Source organism: Loxodonta africana, unplaced genomic scaffold, assembly GCF_030014295.1.
Source record: "Loxodonta africana isolate mLoxAfr1 unplaced genomic scaffold, mLoxAfr1.hap2 scaffold_29, whole genome shotgun sequence".
Taxonomy (NCBI): domain Eukaryota; kingdom Metazoa; phylum Chordata; class Mammalia; order Proboscidea; family Elephantidae; genus Loxodonta; species Loxodonta africana.
This window is the reverse complement of record NW_026975011.1, coordinates 2060340-2084065: the sequence shown is the minus strand read 5'-3', so window position 1 is coordinate 2084065 and position 23726 is coordinate 2060340. Positions and strand designations below refer to the sequence as shown.

The window sequence follows — 23726 nt, the reverse complement described above, 5'->3', positions numbered from 1 at the left end:
CTGTTGCTGCTGTGTGCCTTGGAGTTGATTATAACTCATAGCTACCCGACCCAACATAGCAGAACTGTCCTAAGAGTTTTCTAGACTATAATCTTTACAGGATCAGATCGCCAGGTTTTTCTCTCCAGGAGCAGTTGGTGGTTTCAAACCTCTGACCTACCAGTTAGAAGCCAAGTGCTTAACCATTGCATCACGAGGGATCCTTATGATTGTAGCTACATAACTACTTTTATAACTTTTAAATGTATTTGTTTTGTATATAATAATTCCAGAAACTCAAATGGGTGAAATTATTATTTATTTTTAAATTCTAAAATAAGAAAAATTATGATGATAAGAAAAATGTGTAGATGAGATACCATCTCACCCAGCATTACTGGCACGAATCAAAAAAACATGAAACAACAAATGTTGAAGAAGCTGCTGGGAGATTGGAACTCTTATGCACTGCTGGTGGGAATGCAAAATGATACAACCATTTTGGAAGACATTATTGCTCTTCCTTAGGAAGCTAGAAATACCATTAAAAAAACATGAAATAGAAATACTACATGTTCCAGCAATCCCACTCCTAGGAATATAACCTAGAGAAATAAGAGTCATCACACGGACAAACATATGCACACCCATGTTCATTGCAGCATTGTTCACAATAGCAAAAAGATGGAAACAACCTAGATGCCCATTAACAAATGAATGGGTAAACAAATTGTGGTACATACACACAACAGAGTATTACACACTGATAAAGAACAACGATGAATCTGCAAAGCATCTCATAACATGGGTGAATTACGCTGAGTGAAATAAGTCAATCACAAAAAGACAAATATTGTATGAGACCACTACTGTAAAAACTCTTAAAAAGGTTTACGCACAAAAAGAAACAATCTTTGATGGTTACAAGGGAGAGGAAATGTGGAGATAGAAAAACACTAAATAGGCAATAGGTAAGTGCTAACTTTGGTGCAGGGTAAGACAGTACACAATACTAGGGAAGCCAGCACAACTTGTACAAGGCAAGGTCATGGTATCTCCATAGATACATTCAAACTTCCCAAGGGACCAAATTGCTGGGCTGAGAACCGCGGGGACCATGGTTTTAGCAAACATCTAGCTCAACTGGCATAACAGTCTATAAAGAAAATGCTCTACATTCTACTTTGGTGAGTAGTGTCAGGGGTTTTAAAAGCCTGTGAGTGGCCATGTAGGATACTCCACTGGTCACACCCCTTTGAGGGGCAAGGAAGAATGAAGAAGACTAAAGGTACAAGGGAAAGATTAGTCCAAATGACTAAAGGACCACAACTGTCACGGCCTCCACCAGAAAGGTCCAGTACAACGAGGTGGTGCCCGGCTACCACCACTGACTGCTCTGACAGGGATCATAATACAGCGCTCCAGACAGAGCTGGAGAAAAATGTAGAACAAAATTCTAACTCAAAAAAAAAAAAAAAAAGACCAGACTTGCTGGCCTGACAGAGGCTGGAGAAACCCTGAGAGTATGGCCCCTGTACATGCTATCAGCTCAGTAATGAAGTCACTCCTGAGGTTCACCATTCAGCCAAAGATTGGACAGGCCCATAAAACAAAATCAGAGCAAGGGGGTGCACCAGCCCAGGGCCAAGGACTAGAAGGCAAGAGGGGACAGGAAAGCTGGTAATACAGAACCTAAGTTTGAGGAGGGAGGGTGTTGACATGTCGTGGGGTGGTTAACCAATGTCATAAAACAATATGTGTACTCACTGTTTAATGAGAAGCTAGTTTGTTCTGTAAACCTTTATCTAAAGTACAATAAAAAAAGTTTAAAAAGAAAAATGTGTAGAATAGTAAGACAGCCAAAGGGTTCTCTTTACTCCTGTTTTCTATCACTATTATAAAGTTGTAAAATACAGTGACAGAAAATTAGACATAATACGTTAACTTTGAAGAAATAATGTATGATAATGTAAAGAGGCAGCATCTGACAATGGCAACACAGGAGATGAAACCACCAGAATAACCTCAAAGTCTGGGTTATTCACTGCATTGTGTGTTTCTAGATGCTCTACAACCTCCCAAGAAAAGAATATAAAAATCAGTGGGTCTGATTTCGATTACAGAATATACAGTCTATTGTAGCTGTGACAAGATAAATGGAAGATACAGTAATGGTAACATATCCATTTGCCTTTATTAAGTGTCCATGCCATGTATATACATATGTTGTTGTTAGGTGCCGTGGAGTCAGTTCTGACTCTATAGGACAGAATAGAACTGCCCCATAGGGTTTCCAAGGAACAGCTGGTGGATTTGAACTGCTCACCTTTGGTTAGCAGCAGAACTCTTAACCACTACGCCAACAGGGTTCCTATATATATCTGTATCTATTTTATAGTTACATGGCAGAGTTCCAAACACTTTAGTCTACAGTGGATGTTACACAAAAAACTGCTATTTATAGGTGTTTCACCTCTTTCTCCACTTCCTTTCAACTCACTCTTTCAAAACATTTGGCCCAAATTAAATGTCAAAGTGATAAAAGAAGTGTATATTTTAAATAAATATAATGCTGAAAAGTAAAGGAGAAAACATCACTAGAAATTGTGACAAGGCTGTTGAAGTCAATATGGAGGAGAATTTTTAAACTTGAAGATATTTAATGTGTTCCAAAGACATAGATGGCCAAAATACATTTGAAAAACTTCTTTTGACTTAAGAGAAAATGCATGCCAATATTTTAAAGATAGCAGAATACTTACATCTTTAGCAACATTTTACCACCCAGTAATTTGCCTAGGGCTGCCTTCATATCCCTATTCCTCAGGCTGTATATGACAGGATTCAGGCTGGGAGGTAACACAGAGTATAACACAGACATGAAAAGATTCAGTGATGATGCAGGTTTATAGTTGGTGCCTAAATATGTAACAATGCCTGAAAAGAGGAACAAGGTCATCACAGTGAGGTGGGGCATGCAGGTGGAGACAGTTTTGCACCTGCCCTGAGCAGATGGAATCCTTAAGACAGCTGAGAAAATGTGAACATAAGAGGCAATCATGAAAAGGAAGCATGAAAAGGCAAAGGAAAAGTTGGCAGTTATAAATGCATATTCTAGAATTTGCTCCCTGGGACAAGCAAGTGTAAGCAGTGAGGGAATGTCACAGAAGAACCGGTGCACTATGTTGGGCCCACAGAAATTGACAGAGAATGTACCTGCTACATGGATGGACCCATAGACAAATCCGCCATGATGCAGTCACCACCTGCACACAGGAGCCTCTATTCATAATGGTCTCATAGCGCAAAGGATGGCAGATGGCAGCATAGCAGTCGTAGGACATGACTACAAGGAGGGCATACTCTGTGCTCCCAAAAAAAAGAAAAAGAAAAATTTGTGAGGCACATCCTAGGAAGGAGATAGAATGACTCTTAGTCAGAGAGTTCAGGATGGACTTGGGGACTGTGACAGAGATGAAGCTTATATCAATCAAGGACAAATTCTTCAGAAAGAAATACATAGGGGCGTGGAGATGCAGATCAATGGTGGTGAGGGTGACAGTGAGGAGGTTCCCCGTCAATGCCATCAGGTAAGTGAGGAAGAAGAGGGCTGCATACAGTCTCTGTAGCATCCAGTCCTCAGGGAATCCCATGAGCAAGAATTCCATTATGATGGTTATGTTGTCTAGTTTCTCAGGCATGCTGATTCATGTCTGTGGAAATAAAGATACACTGATAACTAGTTCACTCAGATATGAACTCAGTAGCCCGAATCTTCTGGTTATATTAACAAGCAAAGGGTGGAGCAAACACCCTTAACATGGCTTGATTCTGTTTGGAGTGAAGCTTATCAGAAAAGTCTCAGGAAAATGGCATACAGTACAGCTCCACTTTCTTAATGGTAATGGAAGCAGGCAATGCACTGGGCTGCTACCCAAAAGGCTGGTGGTTTGAGTACATCAAAATCTGTCTCAGAAGAGACACAATAATTTACTTGCAATAAATTAGCTACTGAAAACCCTATGGAGAATAGTTCTACCCTGACACGGATGGAGTTGCCATGAATATGAATGGATTCGAGTGCAACTGTATTTTTTTTTCTTGTGATATTAGAGAGAGCAAACTGAAATATGATTGGCATTAAAGGCAGTTAAGAAAAAGGCAGAGGATGCAACAAAGTGCGTCTGTCCAGGAAGCAAGAAAAAGTTATATTGCCTCCCATGCCTTAGGAGATTACTATGCAGGTGTAGGGGTTTGAGCCGTGGTGGAGCAGTGGTTAAGTGCTCTGCTACTAAATGAAAGGTTGATGGTTCTAACCCACCAGCTGTTCCATGGGAGAAAGATGTGGTAGTCTGCTTCCGTTGGAAACTCTATAGGGCAGATATACTCTGTCTTACACCACTGCTATGAGTCAGAATTGACTAGACCGCAGCAGGTTTGGTTTTAGGCTTATGGGGGTTAGGATATATTCTACATGTAAAGCTATTAACACAGTCTTTCTCTTTTCTACTGACTGCTTCCAGGAGTCATTGATAAACGCTGCTCTTGACATGGAGAAAAATGAAATAAAATATACCCACTGCCATCGAGTCGATTCCACCTCGTAGTGACCCTATAGGACAGAGTAGAACTGCTCCATAGAGTTTCCAAGGAGTGCCTGGCGGATTCGAACTGCCGCCCTCTTGGTTAGCAACTGAGCTCTTAACCACTACGCCACCAGGGTTTCTGAAAATAAAATACAGTAGAATAAAAAGAAAAGCATGGGTTTGTGAACGGTGGTTAAAAATAATACAAAGAAGGTCCTAGGTGGAATGGGGATGATGTCTTTTCTAGTTGATGTCAAATAGAAGAGTTTTCAGTAAAGTTTAGGATGTCCACACTGTCACTTCTTTTTTTGTTTTTTAGAGAGTAACTGCTGCTGTGATGGAACGTCTCTTCTCTCCTTGTAAACTACAGCCTTGTAAACTATTGCCTGAGACAATACAACAGCTTTTTCAACATCCACTACTTCCTCATTCTCACATTTACAAATGCACCTTTTTTTTTTTTTTTTAATTTTCTCCCTTACCCCTCCAGCTTTCATTTAAACAAAACACCTAGAAACAAATTGGGTAGTAATAGTCTTATCAATTAGCACAGGTTTCTTCTATGGATACAGATGACAATGTTAAAATTTCCTCTTCCTGAAGACTTCAGAAGAAAAGAGTTGCATAAATTTATTAAAATATAACAAATTTATCAATATTCACAGAGATTTCTCTTCCCTTTGGTTAGAACTGGCAGTCAGGCATGAAGTGGAAAGACCCCAACAGGCACAGTAGGAGTAGAATGGGGCACATTTCCCTCTTCCATCCCTCCACTGAATGTGTTCTTATACATGTGGAAGCAAAGGGCCATGCTGTGTCTGCCCTCAGTGAACACCTTCATTCTGGAACGGCGGGGTAGTCCACGACCAAGGCTGCTTAATTATCTCACTAGTCCTATGTGTCTTCTGAGTTTCATATGAGGTCACCATGGTATAATTGGGGTGAGGCTTAGGCTTTGAGGTCCATGAACATCAGGATTTAGGACCACACAGAAGGGTAATTCAAATGCCCCTAGGGGTTTTCTGTGATGAGAATATACAACAACTGTTCATTTTGTCTCTTTCTATTCATCAATGTGTTACAACACTAACTTTTTAGTAGAAAATAGGATAGCTGAATCCAAGTATTGAAATTTATATTCAGGAATACCTATTAGGTCCAAATGTTGTTTTGTTTTATTGTTGCTTAGTTTTGCTTTTTTTTTTTTTTTTGGTCAGTTTAACACTAGTATCTGTGAAAATATTATTCGCATAAAATAAAGCAATGTAGGAGAAAATTAATGTGAAACGTGCCTGGAGAGACTCATTCACAAATTTCTTCCCAGGAAGAACTAGAGTTGCACATTTGGGAATGTTTCCTTCAAAAATCTTCCTATTACTTGCCATACATACTTACAAAAATACATCTTTTGACATTCACCATGTGTGGTTTAGAGATTCAGTTTTCACACACAGCAATATTCTTCATGGCTTTGTGTTTTTATCTATTTTTTGCTGCAGTTGGGCGCTTTCAAGTTGATTCTGATTCAGTGACCCTGTGCAACAGAGTAAAACTGTACCAATAGCATTGTGTTGGCTGTAATCCTTACTTAAACAGGTGGCAGAGTCTTTCTTCTGCAGAGTGGCTGGGTGGATTTGAACCACCAACTTTTTGGTTAGCAGCCTGGCACTTAACCATTATGCCAGCAGTTTTCCTTATTATTTCATGGCATTGGTATTCAGTATTTGAAAATCCTGTCTTCTCTTTACAAGCAAACTTTTGGTTAACATAATTATAATTACATTCTCTGTGCACATGTTTATTTGGTTGTTTAGGTATTTCTTGCAGTTTAATTGATATAGCACACTTTGATAATTTATTGATAATTGATGGATTGTATATGTTTATTCTTCCCAAAACATTTGCAAAGGTATACTCTTACCAAGTCTTTAAATGTTTTCAATTAACTCATATCTATCACAACAAAAATTTTAATGTACATTTGGTATTTTCGAATTTCACTACTAAAAATGAAATCACATAATTATTCCAAATTGCATCCTCCAACTATAACAGGATTTAGGATATCATTTTTGGCTAACAGTATTTATAAATTATATATGTGAGTGTGTGTGTATATACACACATATATATTTCATTTTTTTATTGTTGTTGAGAGTATATACAGCAAACTATATACCAGTTCAACAATTTCTACATATACAATTCAGTGGGGTTGATGTCATTCTTCAATTTGTGTAATTATCTTACTTTCCTTCTCTGAATTTTTTCTCATCTCAGTAACATGAATTCACTGCCCCGTAAGCTTCCTATCTGACCATTCAAGTTTTTGTAGTCAATTTGATCCCATATAGACAGTACTTCAAAAGAGCATGATGTTCAAAGCAAACATTTTTTACTAAATAAGCTAACCTATTGTTCAGTTTAAATAAAACTTCAGAGGATACATTGGTTGAAGATTTAAAGATTATCTCAGGGCAACAGTTTCAGGATTTCATCCATCCTCAATGGCCCTAGAAAATCTGGTTTGCATGAGAATTTGGATTTCTATTCTGCATTTCCCCCTTTTTGATAAGAACTCTTCCACAGAATCCTGGATCAAAATGTTCAGTAATGGAAGCCAGGTACCATCCAATTCTTCTGGTCTCATGGCAAAGGAAGCATTTGTTCGTGGAAGTAATTAGGCACACATTTCATTTCCTCCTCCTATTCCTGGCTCTTCCTCTTTTTCTGCTGCTCCAGGTGAATAGACCAATTGTAACTTGGCTGGCCACTTGCAAGCTTTTGAGACCCTGGCATTTGTCTTTTTATTGAATTGTATAAATATAAATATATATATCTAAGCATATTTATATGTACACACATTCCATATATAGATCTAGTTCTGGATCTGCACCTAGGTATATAGGCAGATAGATATAGAGATACGGTAAAACCTGCCAAAGCAAGAACCTGTGTAAGGCAGAAATATGTCAGAGAAGGAAAACTCAAATATTTTCCACTAAAACAAGCAATGGAAAAGTAGTAATTACACCCCATCAAAGTTGGAAACCTTGCAAGACCCAGGAAAATAAGGAAGTTCCATTGAGTTCCAGCTCTCAAGGGTTTCACTGTACATTCAAATCAGACCAGTTGCCATTGACGCGATCCTGATTGCTGGAGACCCATGTGTGTCAGAGCAGAACTATGCTCCTTAGGGTTTTCAATGGCTGACTTTTCGAAAGAAGATCACCAGGCCTCTCTTCTTGGCACCTCTGGATGGACTTCCAACTAGTAACAAAGTCTGTAAGCATTTGTACCACCCAGGGACTATATATATATACACACATTTATATATACACATAGAAGACCCTCAGTGAGGTAGATTGACACAGTGGCTGCAACGATGAGCTTAAGCATAACAGAGATTGTAAGGATGGCGCAGGACTGGGCAGTGTTTCGTTCTGTTGTGCATAGGATTGCTATGAGTTGGAACCGACTCGACAGCACCTAACGTATACAAAATACGCATGTGTATATATACAAAACATACAGACACATTTATATAGACACGTCTGGCGCAGTAGTTAAGAGCTACGGCTGCTAACCAAAAAAAGGTCGGCAGTCCCAATTCACCAACTGCTCCCTTGAAACCCTATGGGGCAGATCTACTCTGTTCTACAGGGTCCCTGTGTGTTGGAATCAGCTCGTCGGCAACAGATTTGGTTTGGTTTTATATATACACAGAGGAGTCCTGGTGGCACTGTGGTTACGCACTTGGCTGCTAACCCAAAGGTCGGCAGTTAGAACCTACCAGCTGTTCTATGTGAGGAAGATGTGGCAGTTTGCTTCTGTAAAGATTTACAGCGTTGTATACCCTATACCCTATGGGTAAGTTCTACTCTGTACTATAGGGTTGCTATGAGTCGTAATTGACTGGATGGCAATGGGTTTGTTTTATATATATGTAAAACTAGACAAATAGACACATGTTTATATGTGTACATGTCTATGCATATACATGCAAGGAGCCCTGGTTGTGCAATGGTTAAACACTTGGCTGCTAATTGACAGGTTAGAGATTTGGACCCACCAGGAGAAAGACCTGGCGACCTGCTTCTATAAACATTACAGCCATGAAAACCCTATGGAGCAGTTCTATTTTGTTTCACGGAGTCACTATGACTCAGAATCAACTCAGCGGCACCTAACAACAACAACACATATACATGCATACATGCATATACCATATATTCAGTCAATGTTTAGAATATTTTATCTAGATTTGATATATATTTGTGATTTAATTTTTGTATACACACAAGTTAAAAGAGAAGAAAAATATCGTCATGACATTCAGTGCAGAAAAGGCAATGAAAAAGTCCAACACCTTTTAATAATACAATGTCAACGAAACAAAAATAATCAACTTTTCTACAAATGATTGAATGTATTAAGGTGATGGAACGTAATAGCTATACCAAAAGGGCAGTGGCAGGTAAATTGAGCAGCATTAGGCTCCAGCTTTTTTTTTTTTTTTTCTGCCTGATGGACCTTTTCCCCTTTTCTTCTTTATCCCAGATTCTCAGTAAACAGCAATGATCTTTCTTCTAAATTTCTGAGCCTATGGTCTTATTTCTGTCATATGCATAATCTTGGCTGGCTGTGGAGCAAATGGCACCTGAGAACAGGAAACAGCAGGAGGGAGGAGGGGCTCTGGGATGCGAACTGAGGGCACATATGGGGAGGCCCTTGCTTTCTTTATTTTCATGCTTTCCTCCTTCCCTCACCACCACTGCTCATTTTGTATGTTCCATCCCTTGACTGTCTGTGTTCTTATATGTGCTACCACTTTTACTGTTTGATTATATATTTTTACAATAATAAAAATAAAAGTAATAGAGAAAAACACAGATATTTCTTCTCGACTCAAAGGAGCCCTGGTTGCAAAGTGCTAAACACTTGGCTACTAACCAAAAGGTCAATGGTTCGACACCATCAGCCACTCTGTGGGAGAAAGATGCGGCAGATTGCTTCCATAAGACTTACAGCTTTGGAAACCCAATGGGGCTGTTCTATGCTCTGCTATAGGGTTGCTATGAGTCAGAATCAACTCAACGGCAATGGGTTTGGTTTTGGATCCTAGACTCTATATCCTAAGATAGCTAAATGAAATGCTAGTCAGAAAGGTTAAAAATACATATATTTCTTTTTGGACTACTTCTAAATTTCTACTAATTTGTGTGTGATGTAAATTAGATATGTCTTCATGAATTCTAAACGTCAGAGTTATGGGTAAGTCCTAAAAAATGCCTGGAGGCAGGTATTTAATTACTATGAAGAAAGCATTTTAGAAAGAGATATTTGATTCATAAAATTAATTTACATTTTTATTTATGAATGCATATCATATAGAAAAGTCACTGGGAAACGACAAAGGAAAAATATTTCATCTGATATGTGATTATGTTTAATATTTCATGCAAAATTGCAAGAAAAAAACTAACTTTCAAAGAAAAAAATAGACAAAGAACCTGAACATAAAATGTATAAATAAAACCATACAAATGAAATGTATAAATGAAAAATATTTTAATTCAATAATAATGTCATGATGCATTGGCAATTTTCACGTACGCAAATAAAAAAATTCAAAATTGGTGATTTTAAAGCTGGTTGAACAATGTGAGACAGATACCCTCGTACCCTGTTGGTAGTGTGCAAATTGATGTGAGACCCCGGAAACTATTGCCCTAAGATAATCTTTAAGCCTTAAACCAAAAATACCCCTTTAAGATCACAATAGAGGGTCCAGGACAGAGCTGGAGAAAAATGTAGAACAAAATTCTAACTCAAAAAGAAAGACCAGACTTGCTGGCCTGACAGAGACTGGAGAAACCCTAAGAGTACACCCCTGGACACCCTTTTAGCTCAATAATGAAGTCACACCTGAGGTTCACCATTCAGCTAAAGACTGGACAGACCCATAAAACAAAATGAGCCTAAAGAGCACACCAGTCCAGGGACAAGGACTAAAAGTCAGGAGGGAACAGGAAAGCTGGTAATAGGCAACCTAAGGTTGAGAAGAGAGAGTGTTGACATGTCATGGGGTTGGTAATCAATGTCATAAAACAATATGTGTACTAAAAAAAAAAAAATCCCCTTAAATCTTCTTAAAATCAAATGATAGTTCAGTGTAACTAGTAAAGAAAGCCTGCCTCGAGCATTATGTCCTTTCAAGATCTGTCTATACGGGATCAAATTGACAGCACCAACTGGAAAGATTAGATAGGAACATTAGGAGGCAGTGAGTGTATGTTTCTGTGGGAGGAACAACACAAAAAATGATGGTGAGAATGGATGCACAACTTGATGACTGTAATCAATATCACTGAACTTCACATGTGGAAACTTGGTGCGTATTTTTACTGTGTATGTTCTTAACAACAAATAAAACAATGAAATCAACTATTAAAAAAGATATCATGGATATTTTCATAACAAAGGAACCGTATTAGTAATAGTTATTGTTGTTTGTACAGATGGATTAGAATTTATTAGCCAGTCTCATACTGATGAGCATCAAGTTGTTTTCAATATTGTGCTATAATAAGCATTTTTTTGAAATTGGCTTTGTTAAGGTATAATTTGTATGTCATAAAATCCACCCATTTTAAGTGTATAATTTGATGAGTTTTAGAAATATTCTTACACACTTAAAAAAAAGAAAATTGACATGAGGCTCTAGGAGTCACTTTTTTCACATGTAACAGTACATTTAAATAAATAATTAAATCATTTGATCTGGATGTTCTATTTTAAGTATCAGTTCTAATTATAATCATACATATAAACAAAGGTATACATTAATGAATTAACTGAATACTTATTTATAAGGGCAATTACCTAGAGACAACCTATATTTATAAGAATAGGTTAAGAGCTATAAAAATTTGATATATCTTTGGAATACAATATATAAAGTGACTATATCTTCTATTTCAGAGAAGTAAAAAAAAAAATTTTTTTTATATTGGTATATAATGTTACATATATGGTGTAAAATGTAGGTTAACTTAATTACATGATTATCTGTAGTTTGGTATTTTAGTTAATGTCATTTATATTACTGTAAAACAATGTTGTTGTTGTTGTTAGGTGCTGTTGAGTCAGTTCCAACTCATAGCGACCCTATGTACAACAGAACGAAACACTGCCCGGTCCTGCGCCATCCTTACAATCGTTGTTATGCTTGAGCTCATTGTTGCAGCCACTGTGTCAATCCACCTTGTTTATGGTATTCCTCTTTTCTGCTGACCCTGTACTCTGTCAAGCATGATGTCCTTCTCCAGGGACTCATCCCTCCTGACAACATGTCCAAAGTATGTAAGACGCAGAATGCTCTAAGGAGCATTCTGGCCACACTTCTTCCAAGACAGATTTGTTCTTTCCTTTGGCGGTCCATGGTATATTCAATATTCTTTGCCAACACCACAGTTCAAAGGCGTCAGCTCTTCTTCAGTCTTCCTTATTCATTGTCCAGCTTTGAAATGCATATGATGCGATTGAAAATACCATGGCTTGGGTCAGGCACATCTTAGTCTTCAGGGCGATATCTTTGCTCTTCAACACTTTGAAGAGGTCCTTTGCAGCAGATTTGCCCAGTGTAATGCATCCTTTGATTTCTTGACTCCTGCTTACGTGGGTGTTGATTGTGGATCCAAGTAAAATGAAATCCTTGACAACTTCAATCTTTTCTCCTTTTATCATGATGTTGCTCATTGTTCCAGTTGCGAGGATTTTTGTTTTCTTTATGTTGAGGTGCAACCCATACTAAAGGCTGTGATCTTTGATCTTCATTAGTAAGTGCTTCAAGTCCTCTTCACTTTCAGCAAGCAAGGTTGTGTCATCTGCATAACACAGGTTGTTAATAAGTCTTCCTCCAATCCTGATGCCCTGTTATTCATATAGTCCAGCTTCTCGTTATTTGTTCAGCATACAGATTAAATAGGTATGGTGAAAGAATACAACCCTGACGCACACCTTTCCTGACTTTAAACCAATCAGTATCCCCTTGTTCTGTGTAAACAACTGCCTCTTGATCCATGTAAACGTTCCTCATGAGCACAATTAAGTCTTCTGGAATCCCCATTCTTCACAGTGCTATCCATAGTTTGTTATGATCCACATAGTCAAATGCCTTTGCATAGTCAATAAAACACAGGTAAACATCCTTCTGGTATTCTCTGCTTTCAGCCAGGATCCATCTGACATCAGCAATGATATCCTGGTTCCACGTCCTCTTCTGAAACCAACCTGAATTTCTGGCAGTTCCCTGTTAATATACTGCTTCAGCCGTTTTTGAATGATCTTCAGCAAAATTTGTTTGCTTGTGATATTAATGATATTGTTCTATAATTTCCACATTTGGTTGGATCACCTTTCTTGGGAATAGGCATAAATATATATATATTTTTTTTCTTCCAGTCAGTTGGCCAGGAAGCTGTCTTCCATATTTCTTGGCATAGGCTAGTGAGCACCTCCAGCACTGCATCTGTTTGTTGAAACATCTCAGTTGATATTCCATAAATTCCTGGAGCCTTGTTTTTCACCAATGCCTTCAGAGCAGTTAGCACTTCTTCCTTCAGTACCATCGGTTCCTGATCTTATGCCACCTCTTGAAATGGTTGAATATCGACTAATTCTTTTTGGTATAATGACTCTGTATTCTTCCGTCTTCTTTTGATGTTTCCTGCATCATTTAATATTTTCCCCATGCAATCCTTCACTATTGCAACTTGAGGCTTGAATTTTTTCTTCAGTTCTTTCAGCTTGAGAAACGCCGAGCGTGTTCTTCCCTTTTGGTTTTCCATCTCCAGCTCTTTGCACATGTCACTGTAATACTTTACTCTGTCTTCTCGAGAGGCCCTTTGAAATCTTCTGTTCAGTTCTTTTACTTCACCAATTCTTCCTTTTGCTTTAGCTGCTCGACGCTCAAGAGCAAGTTTCAGAGTCTCCTCTGACATCTAACCTGCTCTTTTCTTTCTTTCCTGTCTTTTCAGTGACCTCTGGCTTTCTTCATGGATGATGTCCTTCCAAAACTCATCTGGTCTTCGGTCACTAGTGTTCAGTGCCTCAAATCTATTCTTGAGATGGTCTCTAAATTCAGGTGGGATATACTCAAGGTCATATTTTGGCTCTCGTGGACTTGCTCCGATTTTCTTCAGTTTCAGCTTCAACTTGCATATGAGCAATCGATGGTCTGTTCCACACCCGGCCCCTGGCATTGTTCTGACTGATGATATTGAGCTTTTCCTTCGTCTCTTTCCACAGATGTAGTCAATTTGATTTCTGTGTGTTCCATCTGGCAAGGTCCATGTGTATAGTCGCTGTTTATGTTGGTGAAAGAAGGTATTTGCAATAAAGAAGTCGTTGGTCTTAGAAAATTCTATCATTTGATCTCCGGCGTTGTTTCTATCACCAAGGCCATATTTTCCAACTACTGATCCTTCTTCTTTGTTTCCAACTTTTGCATTCCAATTGCCAGTAATTATCAATGCATCTTGATTGCATGTTCTCTCAATTTCAGACTGCAGCAGCTGATGAAAATCTATTTCTTCATCTTTGGCCCTGGTGGTTGGTATGTAAATTTGAATAATAGTCGTATTAACTGCTCTCCCTTGTAGGCTTATGGATATTATCCTATTACTGACAGCATTGTACTTCAGGATAGATTTTGAAACGTTCTTTTGATGATGAATGCAACACCATTCCTCTCCAAGTTTTCATTCCCAGCATAGTAGACTATATGATTTTCTGATTCAAAATGGCCAATACCAGTCCATTTCAGCTCACTAATGTCTAGGATATCGATGTTTATGTGTTCTATTTCATTTTTGACGATTTCCAATTTTCCTAGATTCATACTTCATACATTCCAGGTTCCGATTATTAATGGATGTTTGCAGCTGTTTCTTCTCATTTTGAGTCGTGCCACATCAGCAAATGAAGACCCCTGAAGCTTTACTCCATCCGCGTCATTAAGGTCAACTCTACTTTGAGGAGGCAGCTCTTCCCCAGTCATCTTTTGAGTGCCTTCCAACCTGGGGGGCTCATTTTCCAGCACTATATCAGACAATGTTCCCCTTCTATTCGTAAGGTTTTCACTGGCTAATGCTTTTCAGAAGTAGACTGCCAGGTCCTTCTTCCTAGCCTGTATTAGTCTGGAAGCTCAGCTGAAATCTGTCCTCCATGGGTGACCCTGCTGATATCTGAATACCGGTAGCATAGCTTCCAGCATCAGAGCAACATACAAGACCCCACAGTACGACAAACTGAAAGACACGTAAAAAAATACGAATCTATAAACAGTATGCTAAAACATGAGTGTAGTATTTGGGTGTATATATAGTAAAAAAAAAAAAAAAAATTTTTTTAGACATATAATAATAAATAAAAGACTTTAATCAAATAATGATTCTTATGAATCAATGGCAATGTTTAAAGGATATTTTCAGGAGCTAAAAAGGCCCCTTACAAAACAGTATAAAATGTCTTTTAATTGTATTTATTACTTAATCTTTCAGCTTATACCTTAGATTCACTATGCTTCTTTATGATCTCCTCTACCCCTCAATACGATTATAATAGCAGCAGCTCTACACTAACAGAAATCTTAACTCACAGAAATTCTGCACTTGAATGAAATATACAGGAGACGAATCTAGTCTAAACCTGTTCAGAACATCACACTAATTCTGATTTACTCTGTAGTGAAACCCTGTATCTCTACACAAGAGAACTGACTACAGTGTGTGTCAGCTTAGTCAAGAGTTTAATCCAGGCTTTTGCTTTAATTTACAGTAACCATGTTTTACAAAGGGCAGTGGTGGTTGAGTGGTAGAATTCCTCCCTTCCATGCTTGAGACCTGGATTCAATTCCCAGGCAATACTCCTCAAGCACAGTGATCATCCACCTGTCAGGGGATGCTTCAGTGTTGCTAAAATGCTGAACAGGTGTCAGAGAAGCATCCAGACTAAGACATACCAGAAAGAAGGGCCTGGAAACCTACTTCAAAAATTCAAACAGCAAAACCTCTATAAATCACATCAAACACTGATGCTCATCCAAAGACTTCACCAAAAGAGTAAAAAGATTACCTACAGACTGGGGAAAAGTTTTTAGCTATGACATTTACGGCCAGCACCTGATCTCTAAAATCTACATGATACTGCAAAAACTCACCTGCAAAAAGACAAATAAGCCAATTAAAAAAAGAGCAAAAGATATGAACAGATACTTCACCAAAGAAGACATTCAAGTAACTTAACAGATACTTGAGGAAATGCTCACTATCATTAGCCATTAGAGAAATGCAAATCAAAACTACAATCAGATTCCATCTCACTCCAACAGGCTGGCATTAATCCAAAAAACACAAAGCAATAAATGTTGGAGAGGCTGTGGAGAGACTGGAACACTTTTACACTGCTGATGGGAATGTAAAATGGTACAACCACTTTGGAAATCGATTTGGCACTTCCTTAAAAAGCCAGAAATAGAAGTAACATAAGATCCAGCAATCCCACTCCTTGGAATATAACCTAGAGAAATAACAGCCTTTACACGAGCAGATATATGCACACCCGTGTTCATTGCAGCACTGTTTACAATAGCAAAAAGATGGAAGCAACCAAGGTGCCCATCAAAGGATGAAAGGATAAATAAATTATGGTATACTATGCATTGATGAAGAACAGTGATGAATCTCTGAAACATTTCATAACATGGAGGAATCTGGAAGGCATTATTATGCTGAGTGAAATTAGCCAGTTGCAAAAGGACAAATATTGTATAAGACCACTATTGTAAGAACTCAAGATATAGTTTAAACAGAGAAGAAAATATTCTTTGATGGTTATGAGAGGAGGGAGGGAGGGAGGGTGGGAGAGGGGTATTCACTGACTAGACAGTAGATAAGAGCTACATTAGGTGATGGGAAAGACAACACACAATACAGACGAGGTCAGCACAACTGGGCTAAACAAAAAGCAAAGAAGTTTCCAAAATAAACGGAATGCTTCAAAGGCCAGCGTAGTGGAGCGGCGGTTTGGGGACCATGGTTTTTGGGGACATCTAAGTCAATTGGCATAATAAAATCTATTAAGAAAACATTCTGCATCCCACCTTGGAGATAGTCATCTGGGGTCTTTAAGGCTAGCAAGCGGCCATCTAAGATGCATCAATTGGTCTCAAAACACCTGGATCAAAGAAGAATGAAGAACACCAAGGACACAAGGTAATTATGAGCCCAAGAGACAGAAAGGGCCACATAAACCACAGACTACATCAGCCAGAGACCAGAAGGGCTAGATGGTGCCTGGCTACAACCGATGACTGTCCTGACAGAGAACACAACAGAGAACCCCTGAGGGAGCAGGAGATCAGTGGGATGCACATCCCAAATTCTCGTAAAAAGACCAGACTTAATGGTCTGACCGAAACTAGAAGGACCCCAGTGTCATGGCCCCCAGACCTTCTGTTGGCCCAGGACAGGAACCATTCCCAAAGCCAACTCTTCAGACAGGGATTGGACTGGACAATAGATTGGAGAGGGATGCTGGTGAGGAGTGAGCTTCTTGGATCAGGTGGACACTTGAGACTATGTTGGAGTCTCCTCCCTGGAGGGTAGATGAGAGGGTAGAGGGAGTTAGAAGCTGATGAAATGGACACGAAAAGAGAGAATGGAGGGAGGGAGCGGGCTGTCTCATTGGGGGAGAGCAACTGGGAGTATGTAACAAGGTGTATATAAGTTTTTGTGTGAGAGATCAACTTGATTTGTAAACTTTCACTTAAAGCACAATAAATATTTAAAAAAAACTCTGTAAATCACAATGGTTTGATCCACACCCACTTATGGAGATGACACAGGACCAGCCAATGTTTCTTTACATTATGCACGGGTTTGACATCGGTCAGGGACTGAGTTAACAGCTGCTAACAACATGTTTTACTACAGGACACAAACAAATGCACACACACATACACACATAGATTGAAAGAGAAATAGAGAAACAGAATTTCGTTTCACTCAGCATTTTATAAAACCATAATTTGGAAGAACGGGGAAGTAGCTGTGCAGATACCTGGAAGAAAAGCATTCCAACCAGAAGGACCATCAACAGCAAAGACTACCTGAAGCAGGAACAAAGAGGGCACTGGGACTTGAAAAGGGTGGTGAGTGGGAAAATTCAGGACTATTATGTAACTAAAGCATAGATGATGGAGAACTTTCTATAACAGTGGGGGGACTCTGGCTTGTCCTGAATGTGAGCTGAGGTGTAATTAATGTTGACCCTACAAATCAACTCAGCTGCTTCACAGAGGATAGTCAGAAGGCAGGTGAGGGAGGAAGCAGGTAGAACAGGCTGGGGGCTGTAGCCATGGTCTAAATGACAAACCATAGGAGTGTGACCCACAGTGGCATCAGTATAATTTGTAAGAAATGGTAAACTCCTGGAGAACAGAGAGGAAAGGATTTGCTGAGTTATTAGATGTGGTTGAGGGAGAAAAACAAATGAGTGAGAATCACACTCAGGTTAATAGAAAGATGGAGTAAGGATTAGCTGACATACAGTGGAGAATGTTTAGTGGGAAGACCAGGAGTGACTAAAGTAGTGAATTCTACTAAGTATAAAATTAGAATTTAATGATACAAAAGCATCTTATGTACCTAAGAAAAGGAACATGGAATTTCAGTATCTGTGGTAAATTATTTCCTCTTGAGGGCTCTTTTAAAAAGTCATTAACATTAAAATACAGAGAAAAGGAAGGGGAAAAAAAGGGAAGGAAAGGTATTGTCATACAGGACTAAACCAAGTTCAGATCAATCCCGTCTACTGGAGCAGATCACAATGTGTGAAGCATTTGTACACACAGAGGTAGCAATGGCCATTTCCTCACCAAGGTGGCAACAAAGAAGGTAGAGGTATTTTTTAGGGATGTAGTAAGATAATCTGAGCAGGAAGAAACTTAAAATGACAGGTAGGAGTAAAAGTGGAGACAAGAAAAATGAATCTATACTTAAAGTGGAGAAGAAAAAAAAAGATAAAAGAAGGGACAAATAAAGAGGTCAAAGAGAAAAAGAAAGACAATAAAGGACATAAAAAAGGAAGTAATAAAAGGAGGAATGGAGGAAGGAACAACAGAAGAAATGAAAAATGAAAGAATGAAGGAAAGTTAATGCACAAAATTTGTGGAAGAATCTCGAATTAGAGAAGAGCCATCAGGAGCCCTTTTGGCACAGTGGCTAATTAAAATTCTCACCTGGTGGTTTGGACCTATGGTCGCTCTCCAAGAGAAACCTGTGGCAGTCTGTTTCTGTAAAGGTTACAGACTTGGAAACCCTAGGGGGCAGGTCTACTCTGTTTTATAGGATCACTATTATGAGTCAGAATCAACTCCATGGCAATGGGTTTGGCTTTTGGGCTTTTTTTTTTTTTTGGATTGAATTAGGAAAAGGAGAATTGGAATCATAAATATGTATACATAAGAGACTTGTACAAAATTACTTCAGGACTGTGATATTCTGTGTTTATTCACAACATAAATATTTCTGGTAAGATCCTATTCTGAAACTAGACTTTTTATAAGAATGTTGTCATCACCATTTTTGGACACTCTTAATACCTGAGTGGCCAGTGATCACAGCAATTTGACCACTCTCTGATGATTTTACTGTGAAACCCACAATTAAATATTTAATTAGCATAAACAAATAGAACTCCTAAAGACAGGTTATAAGGAGCCCCACATCTTTATTTTAACTACAAACACTTTAAAAATAAACTGTATTCCAGGACTTACAATAAAACATGCTATTTTGCATGCCTATCTCCCAAAAGGTTGCAAAATTACAGGGTGTTAGGAAACACTGACAATGAATGTAAGACATTCAGAATTTGCCCCCTGAAATCAATACCAGAAAGAGAGCCATTGAATTGAAAGTTTCCAAGCTACTCATTCACTACACAACAAATGACCTAATAAAATTTTGGCCTGTTATTCTGTTAGACAACATATTGTCACATTCTGTAGCCTAGCAGTAGGAGGATAAAAGTATCTCCTCATTTTGAAATAATTATCGTCAGCCAAATCATACATTTAAATAATTTTTGCAAATGTAAATCAAGAAAATATTCTTGACCTTTTTGCCAGCTGTCAGTTTTTCTAGGGCCATCTGCACATCCTTCTTTCTCAGGCTCTACATGAGAGGATTAAGAGTGGGTGGTAACACAGTGTAAAGCACAGATACCAACACTTTTAGTGAAGACGAAGATTTGAAATTTTTGCTAAATACGTAATAATTCCTGAAAAGAAGAACAAGGTCACCACAGTGAGGTGGGGTATGCAAGTGGAGAAAGTTTCACTCTGCCCTTTGCAGATGGGATTCTGAGAATGGTGGAAAAAATGTGAACATAAGACACAACCATCAAAATAAAACATACAGAAGCAAAACAGCAGCTAGCAATAATAAATGCATATTCTAAGATATGCTCCCCATAACAAGCAAGTGCAAGCAGTGATGGAACATCACAGAAGAACTGGTGCACTACGTTGCACCCACAGAAATTGACAGAGAGTGTAACTGCTACGTGAATGGATCCATAGCCACATCCACTGAGCCACGATGCAGCCACCATCTGCACACAGGTACCTCTATTCATAATGGTCTCATAAAGCAAAGGATGACAGATGGCAGCATAGCAGTCATAGGTCGTGACTGTAAGGAGGGCAAACTCTGTGCCCCCGAAAAAAATGACAAGAAAAAGTTGTGAGGCACATGCTAGGAAGGATATGGGATGCTTGTTGGCTAGAGAGTTCATGATGGACTTGGGCTCAGTGACAGATGTCAATCAAGGACACATTCTTCAGGAAGAAATACATGGGAGTTTGGAGGTGCTGGTCTACAGTGGTGAGGGTGAAGCTGAGGGGGTCCGCCATCAGTGCTGCCAGGTACATGAGGAAGAAGAGTTCTGCATGGAGTGTCTCTATTACCCAGTCACCAGGGAATCTCATAAGCAAGAACTCCGTCATGATGGTCTTGTTGGTAAGTTTTTCAGACATGCCGATTCTTCACAGAGAAGACAGAATAGAAAGCACAGCTTCCTAACTTTTTCATTCACTGATCTCTTCTGTATTCTACCTGTTCTCTTCTGCCATAGCTTTACTCTCAAAGTACCTTATTCCCTTTTGTTATCAATGATTTTCTTCAGCTCCTCGGTCTAATATAGGCTAATTCTAACATGTAAAATTTATTTCCTTATAAAATATATAGAGTGAATTATATTAATATGAACATTAATAAGGGTGCCTTAGTGGTGCAGTGCTTAAAGCACTTCACTGCTAATCAAAAGGTTAACTGTTTGAACCCACTAGCCTCTCTACAGCAGAAAGATGTGGCAGTCTGCTTCCATAAAGATATACAGCCTTGGAAAATTTATGAGGCAGTACTACTCTGCCCTACAGGGTTACTGTGAGTCAAAATCAACTTGACATCAGTGAGTTTTTTGGTTTGAATTTTGAACATGAATAAGCTTTTCTGTGAGTTGATGTAAAGAAAGAAGGGTTATACCATTTGCAGTGCCTGGATGGGAGACGTGGTGACTTTGGAGAATATTCTGAATACAAGAAAAAACAACAAAACCAGACCTGTTGCTGTCAAGTCAATTCCAACTCATAGCGACCCTAAAACAGAGTAGAGTTGCCCCATAGGGTTTCCAAGAAGCACCTCGTAGATTCGAACTGCTGACCTTTTGATTTGCAGCTGCAGCTGTTAACCACAAGAGCTAAATTCCTTGACCAAAATGATGAACAAATATGTTTTCCTTTTTCTGCATGTTCTCCCCCAAATTTCTTAGATATATGTGCACTGCTCAGGATCCTCAGCAGAAAATGTTTCAATTTTCTGCAATTAAGGAAATGCCTTGGATTTTCCAGAACTGTGTAAAATGTTGCAGGTAATTGGAAGGCAAAATAAATAAAGTAGACATCGTTATAGCATGGTGAAGTTATCTTAAAATTATCCTTGTTATAAGTTTGTGTGCAGGTATGTAAATGTGTATGTGTGTGTATGTATATATATGTATGTATTTGTGTGTATATGTTTGGCCTGGCACCTTTGAGTCAATTCTGACTTATAGTGATCCTATAGGTTAGAGTAGAACTGCCCCAGAGGATTTCCAGGGAGTGTGGTGGATTTGGTTAGCAGCCAAGCTCTTAACAATTGCACCACCAGGGATATATATGATATAGACAGATGATAGATTGATCGATCAATAGATGGATGGATGGATGGATGATGGACGGACAGATGGACGGGTGGGTGGGTGGGTGGATGTTTGGATGGATAGATATAGGTATATACAAATACATTGGTATGTAGATACATACACACATACATATATATATATGAGGGAAATGTAAGAAAAAATTCCAAATTGCATATCTAATCTCACTCTTCACTTTCTCTAAAAGGCTGGTGGCCATTTTTTTTTTCTATGAAGAAGGACAATTGAATTAGTATCCCAATTACCAAGAGAATAAATCAGAAGGAAAGAAATAGAACATGATCAGAGGTTTTATGGCTTGTACAGAACAAGAATAACCGCTCTATTTAGTGGAAGAATAAAGAGAAACAGAAATGTATCAGCTCATCAGACTGTCTTGCTCAAATATACTGAATTAAAGTGGCTTGATAGTAGTCCTGACCATTAGAACATGGAGTCACCTCCTACTATCTCACCTCTCTGAATAGCAGAAGAAAGGAAGTAGATGAAATAAAATAACCTACAAGATACATTAAAGGGATGTAACATCTTTTTTTCCTAGTCATATGTCCTCTTATGGGCTAACAATAAATAAGAATCCAACTAAATAGGGACATGAAAAAAATGTGGGGGGACTGGGGATTAACTCACCATCACCATGTAGAAGTCTGCAGGGTTTCCCATTTCCATCACCCCTACTAGGGCATCCCTTACACACTGTAGAGCTGCAGGAAGAAGTTGGGATAATAAATATCCATTTTTCATACACTCAAACAGCTCCTCTGGAGAAATCGAGACTGGATGAAAATGATTGTATCGTTATGGCTGTGCTTTCTTGATGTCAATTGAATACAAAATCACAGTTTTCTCTCTTCCTTCGTGATTAGATTTAAAAGGCCATAAGATGTGATCATTTTCTGGAGTTCACAAGTGGGATATAATTTTTGATGAGGTTTTTTTGTTTCCCACAAGACCTTGGACAGCTTGGGATCTGAAGCCCTGGAAAGGCCAGATTTTGAATCCAGCCCCGTGATTTATACACAGGGGTGTTCAAGACTCACATTACACAGATAAGAATAGTACCAATTTGGTCCCATTAGGTTAGTAAATTGGTTTCTAAATTATTACTGCTTTTTTTTGACAGGCAGCTTTTAAGGAACTGATTCCAGGTACTGATATGACCTAATTTCAGGAATTTATACCTGGCAGAAGAGTTTAATTGCTATCTTGTTTTTTTTTTTTTTACTTTTGAGCATAAATTGTATATTAAGATATTCTCTATAGAAATTATTTATGTTGTAGAAAACAGCTAATAAATTTGTAATATTAGATCTAATCATATCAATAGTTACATTAAAAGTAAATATTATAAAACACTGATTAAAAGGCAGAAGTTATCAGAATAGATTTAAAAAAAATAGCTCAACCACATGCTATCTACAAGAAATTTACTTTAAATATAAAGATATAGGTAGGTTAAAATTAAAAGTATGAAAAAATTTATACTACGCAAACACTAATCAAAAGAAGGCTGGAATGATTATATCAACGTCAGAACAGAAAACTAACAAAGGTAGAGAGAGACATCACATAAGGGTAAAATGATCAATTTACCAAGAAGACATAATCCTAACAAAAGAGCTGCAAAATGCGTGAAACAAACTGACAGAAGTGACAGGAGAAGCAGATAAAAACTCACAATGATACTTACATACCTCAACATTCAGTAATACAGAGAACTAGTAGTCAGATACCATCCACCACATGGACTTAATTCACATTTCTCAAGTGCTTTACCCAGCATCATCAGGATACACATTTCTCTCAATTATGCATGGGGTATTGACCAAGGTA

At 38.4% G+C, this 23726-nt stretch overlaps 1 pseudogene; it reads right to left on the bottom strand.

Moving 5' to 3' along the window:
* Positions 1 to 1450: 1450 nt before the first annotated feature.
* Positions 1451 to 5047, bottom strand: LOC135229363 (olfactory receptor 14A16-like; annotated as a pseudogene).
* Positions 5048 to 23726: the final 18679 nt, after the last annotated feature.